Source organism: Rhinolophus ferrumequinum, chromosome 3 (genome assembly GCF_004115265.2).
Source record: "Rhinolophus ferrumequinum isolate MPI-CBG mRhiFer1 chromosome 3, mRhiFer1_v1.p, whole genome shotgun sequence".
NCBI classification, from domain to species: domain Eukaryota; kingdom Metazoa; phylum Chordata; class Mammalia; order Chiroptera; family Rhinolophidae; genus Rhinolophus; species Rhinolophus ferrumequinum.
In genome coordinates, this window is record NC_046286.1 from 90,149,231 (window position 1) to 90,163,129 (window position 13,899).

At 38.5% G+C, this 13,899-nt stretch overlaps 1 protein-coding gene across 6 annotated transcripts in view; it reads left to right on the forward strand.

Annotated features, from left to right (window-relative positions):
• The window catches only part of GRM1 (glutamate metabotropic receptor 1), a 344,263-nt gene that overhangs the window by 19,008 nt on the left and 311,356 nt on the right, over window positions 1-13,899 (forward strand). The window lies entirely within an intron of this gene.

The window sequence follows — 13,899 nt, forward strand, 5'->3', positions numbered from 1 at the left end:
CCTTCTTTGTTTGTCATTGACCATACAGTCCATTTACAATTCCACAGTAATATAAATATTTGAACATAAGAAGTATGCAGGCGAATATATTGCGATGTTTTGCAGCTAGAGTTGCAGCCTCTGTGGACATGTGGCCCGCCTCTCAGTGAAGCAAAAGGCATATTACAAGCTGGTTTCTCAGCTGTGAAATGCCACTACTTAGGTCACATGTCTCAGTAAAAAAAAAAACGAAAAAAAAAAACTGCCAGGAGCAACGCCTTCTCCTTGGCAGAGAGGCGTGCCACCTGTCACCCAAAGCTGCCGTCCCCTCTGGCATCGTGCATGGATAGCTTTAATTCATTTCTGCATATGGAGAGATTGTGTTCTCTGCCTTTTGCAGCACGTTTTTCCATGGTATTCATCTCGGGTAGAATTTATTCGGTACTCATTGATTGGGGAATTATTGCTCATACTTATCGGGGCCAAATCTTCCATCTTAATCTGGACGAATAGGTGTTACTTTGGGAATAACACTTGAATAAAAATGTGAATTATCCTACATGTGAAAGATGGCATATTACAGGCAAGTTGCCACTCAACACCTACCCATGAAGCCACCCTTGGTGACATGACAAGGTCACACCTTATGTCACTCCTTAATAGCATGGAAGGATTCCTGAAAATCAGACTTAGAGAGTACACATTCTGGATCCACTACGTAGTGACCATGTCCCATAAATACTTAAGGCATACAGAGCAAGAAACTTAATTTACATCTTCACGAGTAGCTGAAACACTCCTTGCAGCATGTACCTTATTTTAGATTTCTCCCGTGTCTTTCTAAGGTCTGATATGAAGCACCAAGTAAATGCTTGATTAATACATGTTGAATGAAAAATCAAATGATGGTTCTATAAAAAGGTAATCAAATAGGCGTTTTGGCTGGCCATGGTATTGGAATCTTTTGGCTTCCTATTACTCTAAGAAAGGTAAATTAAAAAACCAACAATGCCCTAAATTTATGAATAGATATAGGTTCCAGCCCCATAATAATGCCATTTAGCACAAGGGCCATACTTGAGTTTACATGTTTTCTCTTACATTTTTGTAAGAAAATTTCAAGAAAAAACTTACCTTAAAATGCATACATTCAAAAACACTTTCAAATGTAATTCCCATTGTTGCCATCTGTTCTTGTTTTGAATAGTGTTGTCCGCCCCAACCCCCCAAAAGTCTGAATGGTAATGCCAGTACATCAGAATGTGACATTAATTGGAGATAGGGTCTTTATAGAGATAATCAAGTTAAAATGAGGTCATTAGGGTGGGTCTAATTTGATATGACTGATGTCCTTAGAAGAAGGAGAAATTCGGGTGTAGAGACATGCAAACAGGGAAAAACGATGTGAAGATGAAGGTAGAGATTGGACAAGGCATTTAAACAGCAAGGAATGTTAAAGATAGCCAGTGAACCTGCGGAGGCTGGGAGAGAGGTATGGGACAGACTTTTCCCTCATGACGCTCAGAAGGAACCAACCCTGTTGCCATCTTGGTCTTGGACTTCTAGCCTCCAGAACGATGAGATGATGAATTTCTGTTATTTAAGCCACCTAGTTTGTACTTTGTTACAGCAGCCCTAGGAAACTAATAATACAGTTCTCAGGTTATCCTATTGTGAAACCTGGTCGAGGTTTAGGTACTTCTTGAATGCGCTGAGAAAAATCAGTCTTTACATCACAATGGATCTTATCTGCTTATGGACCATTGCTTTACCTTTACCCTCCCCCAACCATCTGACCCACCACCTTCTACTCAAAAACAACAATACAACTTAGATGTTTGTTATTGTTATGAAAATAATAACAATGACAACATTTATTATGTACCAGGCACTGTGCCGAGTGTTTCATGTACATTACTTCATCCGATCCTCCCAATAACCCTATAAGGTAAGTACTGTTATTATCCTGGAAAGATGAAAAATGTCTTTCTGAGCCTCACAGGTAAAAAAAGTGACAGACACAGGGTCAGAATGAATCGGTCGTATTCCAAAGCCCAGTGTGTGACCACTACATAATTTGCATAAGGAGGCACTAGGAGACTTACCAGGCTTATGACACTGGGGCTAGATATTGTCAGCATTTGAATGCCTATTTAAATGAGTAAGGACAATGTAAATAACCAGGGCAAAGATTGCTACCAAAAGTCACTGTTTTGTGGCTCAGACTATCAATAACCAATGTTGTGGCTGGACCAGCCCTTGTGGTTCTGACGGTGATGGCAAGATGCTCTTCAGCAACAACCATCAGGAAACTTTGAAAAGATACGGTTTTATTACTCAGAGGACCTGCACATTGCCCAGCACGTCAGGGCCATGCAGTAAGGTAATGGATGGACAGAGAGAGCAAGAGAGAGTTGTACATGGGATTGGGGTTCTGCTTTTATTGAGCTCGAAGGTGGGGGCCTAGAGTTTTCCGGGCTCTTTATTAGTGAATTTAAAAACACAAGAGTGGTCATTTAAAATGGAGAAGAGAAAAAAAAAATCAATTATTAGCCCAAATGGTCAGTTATTGAAATCAACCAAGATCTCTAAAACAAAGGAGCTTCAGTGAGGGGAGGCGGCCTGGCTATTTATTGATCTAGTCCTATGGCTGGCATTGTGTTTATTGGAGATAGCCAACTTTGAAGTGGAAGCCTTTCTGAAATGGAAGCCTCAGGCAACCCAAGCTTAAGTCATTCATTCCAATTACAAAGAAGAAACAAAAACTGTCAGGGTTTACATTATAGTCAGTGTCTTAAAAAAATCAGGTCCTTGCGTCATATTGTATCCAGTATCTGCTGGATACAATTATAGCCAATACCTGTCCTGGTCTACCAGGAGGACCACTTAGCGTAGCCCACTACCACTTCAGAAAAGGATAAAATAAATGCATACTGGGTCTTTCTTCTCAATTCTCTTCATGTTGTGAAATGTGTATTTCTCTAGAAAAAGTGGTTCCACTCTAAGGCTTGCTCTTGTTTGGCAGTAGAACCACAGACAGAGGGAGACATTGTCAGAGTGAGAACACGGCTACGTATTGATTTCTTTTAAAGCATACCTGATACTTCTTGAAAAAACTTCAAATTTGTAACTTCTGGTAATGATGATAAAAAGGCATGCCTCCTTTTTTCTGTGTCCAGAAAAATCCTGTAATCAAAAAACAAACGAACAAACACACCTATATTTCTCAAAGCAAGGGAGATTATTCAGTGGGCTAAAGGGAAGAAAGTCTTGATCCTGTCTCTCTAGAAATTTCTAGGGCTGTAATCCGGGGGTGCTGACTCCATGTTGTCATTTGATAGTGCTGTGAACTGACTCATTCTCAGAAGCAGATGGATAGGCTGCACGCTGATTTTCTCGTGGAGCTTTAGTTCACATGGTAGCCAGCCTCTCTTGTTTGGTTTCCGGTGTGATTATGGACAGGTGTTTGTGAGATTCTTGGATTGTTGTGGGAGGTATTCAGCCGTTAGGTGTGGATGGACTGAATGAGCCCGAAGACCTGAGAAGCTGATTCTGTGAGTAGGGGTTCAGAGAGTCCATGGCTTCGTGACTTGGGCTTTCTCATGGAGCTATAAGCCTTTTAGATTTTGGCTCCTCCCTCTGTAATTAGTGTTCGGGCAGATGTAGGATAAGCAGTGTGGGTATAAAAAGGGGATTAGTGGTTGGGGTAGGGTGGGGCTTTTGGAGTTAGACCTGGTTTCTTATCCCATCTCTGTCATATTTGAGCTGTATGACTGTAGGTAAGTCACTTAATCTCTCAAGGTCTTACTTTTCACATCTGTAACTAGAGATTTTAATTGTACTAACTTCTCATGAGATTAAGTGGGATAATGATTGGAATATAATAAGAACTCAATAAAATACGTACACATACGAGTATACATATAAGCGAAGAATGTGGTGGTGAGATATGGCGTATTCTATAATACTTTGGTTAGCTTTTATCGGAATGACCTTTCTCCCATGTGTAAATATAATACCTTTCAGAGCTAGCTTAGAATTTATTGATAGCAATAATAAGGCTATATATCCCCTCTCTTAACTGCTTTTCATCTGGGAAATTTTGAGTGTTTAATAAACTCCTGTTAAAAATTAGTACCTTTAGGAAGTGTAGCACTTAAAGCTATTTTCAGTTCTCATCTCAGGGTTATCAGATAAGCACGTAGGGTGGGCATGGCAGAGCGGCCAGGAGGCGAGAGTCAGTCTTGCACAGGCCAGTTGGAGGACATAAAATGTCATTATTGTTTCATAATTTTTATTTGGTTGTAGCTATGAACACATATAGCATTTGTTTCCTGAAGGTCCCTCATGATTGTCTTTAATCATCATCACTATCATTTCTTAAACTCCCTCATGTAATCTTCATTTATAGAAAGTAATGGCTTCTATTCTCTACGAGGTTGAAAATTGAAATGGATGAAACTAGAGAGGAAGTAGTGGCTGCACAAGGTGTGGGGTTCAAGTCACATCCGTGAGCCTCCTGAGGCTGAAAGTAGGTATTTGTAGTTTGGGTTGTAACTTTCTTGAGGTCAGGATCCATTTTATTTTATTTTTTTGATTTATACCATTTATTACAACTCTTTGTACAAAGATTACAAATGTTAGTTGAAATGTATTCATCTTTGTAAAGTAGGAATTATTTCTCAGAATTATGAGGCCATGAGGAAAAGATATTTTTTATATGTCTCAGGGAAGGAATGAAAGATTTGAGGGTAGTTTTGTACGCAGACTTTCCTAAACATATTTACTATGCTACATTCCCCTTCCTTTCTATTTTCTGGGCCCTAAACTCAGCTATATCATAAGTCTTTACTTTCTGCACAGTGCAATGTTTCTCACTTCTGCTGTACATTTTAACCACCTGGGGAGCTTAAAACCTATCGAAGCCTGACTTCACCTGCAGAGGTTCTGATAGAACCTGGAAAACAAGTGGAGGTGTGTGTACATATACACACACACACACACACACACACGTGGCAAGGCCTGCCCATCTTCCCATGGGATGAAGGGTCTGGAGGTGAAAATCTAAGGGGGCAGAGAGTGGCTCTGGCCCTGCAAAAGTAAAGGTTGAGCCTGTTCTGGTATCACCTAGTATCACCTGCCCCATCTTGTTTTACACTCTAGCCATGGGCCTTCTTGCCATCCTTGAGCACATGAAGGGTGCCTCTTCTTGGAGGCCGTGGCATTAGCTGTTTCCTTGGGAATCTACTTCCCTCAGTTCTCTTAGTGTCTGGCTGCTTCTTTTTACTCAGGCCTTACTTAGTTCAAATGTCATTTCCTCAGGAAAGCCTTCTCTACACAACGTTATCACCTTTTTCTATCACTTTCTATCCATCTATGCCATTTATGACTATCAGAAATTATTTCTTTTACACAGTTGTTTGCCTGTTGTTAGTCTCACCTACTAACAAGATGCTGCTCTATTTTCAGAGCCTAGAAGAGTGGCTGGCACCAAAAAGTCTGGCAATAGGTATTTTTTGGATGAATAAACCCAAGCATTTATGTTTACAACAGAAATGACAGATGTATGTCTAGACTTTGCTAATTGACTCTGGTGTCTTTTCTCCTGGATTTAGTAGCATACTTCTTCACAACTAGTTCCCAATCATTCCCAGTTAGCCTCAAGATAAAACCCGTTTCATATCCCTGATTTAAAAAGTAATTTTGTGCATAGCATTTTTGTTGTTGTTGAGGAAATTGAGGTTCAACTAGTGAGCAATTTCTACTCGTCCATTCAACCTTTCATTCATTCACAGAAAATATTTGTTAAAAATTTAGAATACGAGAAGCAAGATTCAGGTTTTTCCCAGTAGGTGTTCCATGTTTGTATCTTGTGCTATGTTTAGTTATAATATGTTTTTCAATAATTATTTGCTGAATTTAATTCAGTAGGGGTCTTAAAACAGATGCACAATTACTCTATATACGGCTGTACCTGACAAATGCAAGAGGAATGACTATAGTGTAGATTATAGAGTAGAATTAGAAGCTGGCGGGATTTCAGAAATCATCCGTTCCAATGGTCTAATTTTACTGACAAGGAAGTTGAAACCCAGGGATGATAGTAGTTTGTTTTCCATGAATCCTTGTAGGATGCATAGATGACAGACAGACTGAGTGGTGCTCAAGATCAAGTAATTACTTTGTTGTGCAGCAGATACCAGAACCCAGTTCTCAGTCCAGGGTTCTTTTGTCTCCACCAAATGGTGGTCCCCAAATCTGTGTGCTTAGCACCACATGGGGGATTTTGCTAAACATGCTAAGGAAAAACATGCTAAGGTGTTCACAGACTTGAATTTTTACCATCCCTCTCCTCTAGGTACTTCTGTTGGCAGAACCAGATTTAGGGTCCACTGTGTATACCATATTATTAATACATGAATTTGCTTCACCTATAACTGCATAGATGAGGAGGTTCCACATAACATATGGAGATTACCATTTATAGGCCTTTCAAAGAAAACTCTTCTACTTTTTGCTTAGCTTCCCAGTATCAGTCTTTGAGCTAAATCTCAATAAACTAAAGCCTTGCTTCTGACGTTTAGTTAAATTCAACAGTTACTGAGTGTGTGGGATATAAAAATAAGTAAAGCATACTTCTGAATATAGACTTTAAAATCCTGCGTAAGTAGAGGGGAAATAAGTCAAAGAATCCTGGTTTTCCCTTGAATTTTAGATAATCATGATTTGTCTGGCTGCTGGCAACATCTTGTACCTTGTAAGGTACAGAGGGATGCTTAATTTTTCTGATTTACTGTTAAACGGAAGTGTCAGCTTTTTATTTACTCAAACTGTTGTGGAATTATCTACCAGGTTACAAGTACCCAAGGTACGCTTTCGTTATTTACATTCTGTGGATGATTGGAGGAAGAAATGGAAAGGAAGCACCGTATTTTGTCCCTCCTATATTTTCAGATTGAACAATACAATAATAGATTTAATTATATAATGAATGTAATTAATTGTGTAATTACATAACAGATACACTTTTTCTATGGAGGCATAGCAAGTGCTGCTTTTCCTAACCAGTGTGTTCACTTTCTGTGCCTTATATTTTATCCGAAGGTATCTGTCAGCTATAAAATGTCCTATCCATAAGGAGGTCTCTAGACAGTCCACAGAAGGGTGGGCCTCACGTGTTTTAGGTCAGGAGCATGGAGATTCACTTCTCACATTTACAAAGAGAAAGTCAAAGAAAGACTAGAGATAGTCATTGGACTCAGAGAAGCGTTGGGAAATTCAGTGTACACTGGGTGCAATATATGTTTTTATGTTTGGTTTTTAAATGATCCAGCAGAAATGTTTCATAGCAGAAGCTATGAGGATTCAACTACCAAAACAGTGTGTGTGTGTGTGTGTGTGTGTGTGTGTGTGTGTGTGTGTGTGTTTTCTTTCTTTTTTCTCCAGATGCTTACTGGGACTAGAGAGTTGAAAGAGAGGGATGTCTGGGTTGTTATCTGTGTCACCAACAATCCTCTCCCTTATCTGCTATGACAGGGAAGATGTGTGTGTGGGTGTGGAAGGCCAGTGACAGGCAGGGGTGACTGTGGTGGGTGGGTGAGTGAAGAGAGCTGAGTGCTGGCTAAGGCAAATGACAAGAGTGGGGAAGAACAAACTTGCCTTGGGTCTCGGCTAAGCTTTCAATATAGATAGAAACCTAATTGTCTTGTTTATGCTGTATTCCTGGAGACTAATTCAGTGCCTGGCACATATCAGCTTAAAAAAAAAAGCATGTTAAATGAATAACGGTTTGTACAATTATGCCAACTATTTTGAAGACATTGAGATGTAATAAATAGGATTAGTAATGCTTAGACGAGTGTCTTGGTTCTAGCCTATTACTTTGCACATAATTAGTACAAAGGAAGTTTGTGCACTGATGTTGAGATAAGCATTATAAATGTTAATACATTCTATACTTAGGAAGAACTGAAAATGCTGATTTTGTTTGATTTTTAGAAAAGCATACTTTTGTTTTCATTTTTGATTTTTAAAAAACATTTTTTTTCCTGAGAAAGAGAACTCATTCATTCAAAAATTGAAGTACTCTAAAATCACCACCATCAGTTTCTAACATAACTTGCTTATTTCTTCTTTTGTAAGCAACAACTTTTGGATTAAAACACTAATCAAGAGTCTCTCATGGAGTGGTATGGGTGTGTGTTTGTGGGAACAGAATTTAAGGGTTGGGTAGGTGTGTGTATTTTCTGACAGCATGTAGGCAGCATGTAGAGCAATGAATAATTCCTCAGCAGCTGTAAAGATAGATAATGTTTGGTTTTGCATGTGTAAATAAAATGAAATAAAAGTGATTGCTAAAAAAAATGGGAATATACCTGTAATGAAATAACTTAGGGAAATGGAAGTTGGGTTGCCAGTGGTAAAATAAATGCCTGTTTATGTAGGGAATTTTAATGATGTTTTAGTTACACACACAAGGTCATTAAACAGAAGAGGCAAAACAATTGAATTTAGTTAATCACTAAATTGATATGAAGGAAGCAGTAAGAGACTAATCTGTAAGAAAAACCTTCCAACTGATTTATTAGTTAATAACATATTTACTGTTTATATGAATTCAGCCTCACTCAAAATCATACAAAGACTGCTTTCAAACAATAGGCTGTTTTAATTCTAGTAGTCCCCTCTTATCCGCAGTTTTGCTCTCTGCAATTTCAGTTACCTGCGGTCAACCAGGGTCCAAAAATATTAAATGGAAAATTCCAGAAATAAACTATTCCTAAGTTTTAAATTGTGCACTGTTCTGAGTAGCATGATCAATTCTCACGTTGTCCTGCCTGGGACGTGAATCACCCTTTTATCCAGCGTCTCCAAGGCTGTATAGGCTCACTGCCTGTCTGTTAGTCTCTTAGTAGCCTTCCCGATCGATTATCATGGTATCACAGTGCTTGGGCTCCAGTGACTGTCATTTTACTCAATAATGACCCCCTAGCACAAGAGTGGTGACACTAACCAATTCGTATATGCCAACGTCATGGCTCCACAACCCAGAATCTCCTGAAGGTGATGATCTTCCTTCTGATGTGTTGTCGTCATGTCAGTGGTAGTTGATGCCATGTCACAATGCCTGCGTCATTCACCTCACTTTGTCTCATGACGTAGGCATTTTATCAGCTCACGTCGTCACAGAAAGAAGGGTGAGTACAGCACAATAAAATATTTCCAGACAGAGAGAGATGACATTCACATAACGTTCATTACGCTATATTGTTATAATTGTTCTATTTTATTATTTGTTATTATTAGTCTCTTACTGTGCCTAATTTATAAATTCAACACTATCAGAGGTATGTAGGTATACGAAAAAACATAGTATGTGTAGGGTTTGGTACTATCTGTAGTTTCAGGCATCATTGGCGGTTGTAGTACATATGCCCTGGAGAAAAGGGGGGCCTATTGTAGTCCATTTTCTCCCCAAGTTAGATTTTGTGTGTACAATCACTGTTAGATTAGAACTCATATTTTTCGTCTTTGGGACATAATGGAAAAGTTCATATGTTTGGAATGCAGTACATTTCTATGAAATGAATTACTTTTAAATTTGTTTTTCTAAAACCGTCTCGCATGGCAGCAGGGACCACAAACCCTAATGTCTACAAGGGGCAGGCAGGTGAAGAGAACAGCCTGAGCATGACCACGTGGGGACCTGAGGCAGCAGGAGAGCAGGAACATGCCACCTCCAGCCCCTGGGCCTGCTGATGCCCGAGCTCTTATTTCAAGACAAGCGAGAAATTGCAAATTCTATGTGTAATGTCTCTATCTTTAAATACTGGCAACTAATGAATTTATGTTTTTTAAAGTATGTTGACCAAACCAAGCTGAAGTGTGCCCTGGCTGCCAGTTTGCGACCACTCTTTGGGTAATCAGGTGTCGTGGGAAGACCACCTTCCCTAGGGCTGGATACCCTGGCTGCTAACTGAGCAGTAACTTAATGTGGGGCCTTGGGCACGTCACTCTCATTTTTCAAATTGGGGATTTGGGCCAAGTGATATGTAATTTAGTGTCTTTTCAAGTTTCACAACATCTATGATTTTGTAAGGAGCGGTATCTGATCTTCACGCTCATTACCGTTCTTATTTTCACTGTGACTTGCATGATTTCCCCCAAATATTTGAAATCTGCCTGCTATTGGCCTCTCTGAGAGCTGTTTATGAACATTTGTTGAAACTGACCAGAGAAAATACTGTCAACTTGTCTCTGAGTCTAAGCAAATTGTTAACAGAGTTCCAGAACTTGGCTATCTCCTGCTGTAGTAAACATATTAATAAGCTCTCACCAGAAGAACTGCGAACAGATGCAGTTCTTGAAAACACAGTGTCCTTGTCACATTTACTTGTCTGTCTCGCCTAGTGAGGCAAGACTTGCTTGTGGTAGCCTAGTAAATATTCTCCTCTTTGTCGTGACCAGATCACAGTTCATCAGTTCAGTAGAAACATCATTGTAACCGTATCTTTAACACACAGACCCAAGCCCTAAAGGAAGATACACAATGACATAAAAGGACAAGGATTTTTCTTTTCTATTCTGTCACATAGTTTCTTTTATTCTTTTACACAATTCCTTGGAGTAAGAAATAAGAATAGTATATTGCCTTTGTAGCCACTTTTCAATGTGGGATTTTAGGTGCTTTCAATATAATACATGCATCCGCACATCTTAAGTGGTAAACTGGGGACCATCCCCAGTGTAGTGGAACGACTTAATCATCCCACTTAAGCACCTTTGCTGATAACTAGCGGGGTAACCTTGAAAATTGCATGTCTTTCTGAATTTCCATTTCCTCATCTATTAAAATTGCTGTTTAAAAAATACCCATCCCATAGAGTTGTAAGGATCACAAGGAAGCATTAGATGTGAAAGTGCTTTGCAAAACATAAAGCACTGTGTGTCAGGAAGATAACATGCTAATCAGTCACTCACCTCATTCAAACGTGAGACATGGCAGTGCAAATGGAATAAAGCAGCTGGTTGGATACAGCGTGCTCCAGCTGTGATTCTTTGGGATTGGGAATTGCCTTCCCAGTTCTCTCCTACCATTCCTGCTTCCCTCCATTTCAACCATTTCTCAAGTCTCAACAGTTTAATTTGTGTCACTAGATAGATGGTATCACACTTGGAATCTCAGAGAAAAAAAGACTTTATCTGTTCCTTGAAGGAGCTTAAAAATATTCCTTTGGATGTGTTCTTTAAAAAGAGTTACATGTTTAACCTTTGTTTCCTCCTTTCCCACGGACTTTGCCCATGTTTTCTACATTAGGGTTAGATTTGAGGACCTTGGGTGATTGTAATATCATACACATAACTCTTGAGGGAACACATTGTCATTTCTTTTCACTTAATCTTACATAATAAATAGCTTCCTAAGTTTCTACCTAGTCTCAATCTCTATGATTTAACATGGTGACCTGATATTCTAGAACTGGATGTACTAAAATTCCCCTCGTTTTAAACATTCAGGATGTTTCTGGTCTGTTTTGTTTTTGTTTTTCCTCAAATGTATCCAGTAGTATGCTGCTCTCCAGAAAACTGATCAAGAAGCCCTGATTTGTAGCATTTGCTGACTTCCATGGTATACAATTTTCCGCCATGTTTGATTTCAAGCTAATGGTTTTATATAATTAATCATGGAGCTGAACATGGATTTGGGAAGAGCTACTCCTAACTGGATCTCGTAAGCCAATATGAGCAGCTCCGGTCCATAACTACGTGGTTCTGTGATGAGCAGTTTTTGCTTTGAAATCCTCATTTTTCATTAGTAAACATGGAAAAGAAAAAGCTCCAAGTATTATTTTATCCCTGACTACTTAGTTTTTTATAAACTACACTTCATGTTTATATAATATTTATGCAGTGAAGATGACATATATCATTATGTATGTATATATGAAAATTTCATATTTTTATAAAGAGAATAAAACAAATATATCACTAGACTTTCAAGATGAATTTTATTCAATTTTCCCTTTGTTGCAAAAATTATTTATACTCACTAGTCTCAATCTTTTTCTAAATAACTTATATCTTTAAAATATTCCAAAGCTTACTTCAGGCATGTTCTGTCACTCATTTCTTCATAATGTGGTTCTTACTTCATTTCCTAGTGTACATCACTGAGTGGTTTTTTTGCAGTAAAGCTATTTTGGGATATAGTTTCTGAGATGTCAGCATGTCTGAGAGTCCCCCAAACCTCTGAATATGGCTTCACTGTCCTTTGGTAGACATTGTTGCAGGAGAAAAGTCTATGGAAATTCCAATTTGATTTCTTTTGAAGATGATTTCTTTTTTCCAGCCTGGATATTCATAGCATTCTTTATTTTCGAGACAATAATAAAACTTACTGGTGTGTAACCAGGTTGTCCAAGTTTCCCCTCAACCCCATTTTGTGCACAACCTTGTAAATCCTAGGTTCCCAAGTCTCCCACTAGTTCTAGTTTTATCCTTCCACTTGTGACTGTTTCTTGCTGGCAGAGATTGCTACTCTATGCCTTGTTCTGCACATATATTTTAACTTTGTGTTTTATTTTTTTCATCTTTTCTAATTTGTTTTTGTTTTATATTTAGGTTTGTCCACTATATCACCAGTTTAGTTTTCCACTATGCCTATTTTTGGGGGGGCATGAAAAAAAATGTGCTATTTTTTCCTCCAACTTGATTTTTTTTATCTGTTATTCTCTCTCTCTCTCTTTCTCTCTCTCTCTCTCTCTCTGTCTCTCTCTCTGTCTCTCTCTGTCTCTCTCTCTCTCTGTCTCTTTTGGCTATAATCTGTTCTTTTCCTTGGCCTGTTCTGTTGTGTCAGTCTATTCTTATTTAAAAAATGATATCCTTTTAAAATCCTCACTTTTAAACATCAAGTACATATTTTCTAATGTTGCCTTACATAAAAAAAAAAAAAATCAAAAGAACAACAACAAACTATTTTTGAGGCTGCACACCCCCGCCATGCCTTTAGAGAGTAGTTCCTTTTTCTTTTTTTTCCCTCTGTTCTATAATTTTTCTTTCATGGACCCATGATGATTATTTTTCCAATTGCTCATCTTTGAGTGAGACTAATTCTGGCCAGGGCTGCTAGGCCAAGGCAGCCACAGCATGCCTTCTTGTAGAGCCACCACTCTTCTGTGACTCTGCTGGCAGCTTTGAGTGCAGAGCTGAAACTGGAGGGCAGGTTGATTTCAGAGCACTGGCTCAGCCTCCAGCACAAAGTAGCAAAATGCAGGCATTCAACAAATGCCAGTTTCTCCTCCTAGTTGTGAAATGACTGAGAAGAATTCAAGTTGAGGGGAGAATTCTTTGAAATAGGTGAACAGACTTCAGATAGCTATTTAATGCTGTTCCATCAATTTGATTTTGTAGAAATGTTGACTGGATTTTAGAAGGTCATTTTCTTTGTGTTAACTGCTTTCCACATTTAAGCTTTTTTTTTTCTCAGCTTTCTTTTTTCTTTTTTTTTCTCAATTCAGACATTTTAATGGGAATTTTGGAAGGGAATTTTCTGATACTTTCATTTTCTGATCTCTATAAACTCTTATTCTTAGTTTCTACTTAGAAAAAATATCACTGAATTTTGTTTGTTTTGCTTCTATCTCATAATATTTTACTTATTCAGTTCCACATATACAGTAAAGTCAGATAATTTTTCAGAGCTATAGTTTAAGCTTTTACTTCAGCATAGCAGCCATGTATAGACTACATGATACTTTATATATTCCATGTGTCAATATTATGGACTTGATTTTACCTCTTATGTTGCAAACTGAGGTCAAGGGCAGTCACACATGCCACACTGGAATCATTGCAAATCCAGTATAGTAGGACAGGAGTTAATGATATTTAAATACATTGCATACTCAAGTACAGTCAACC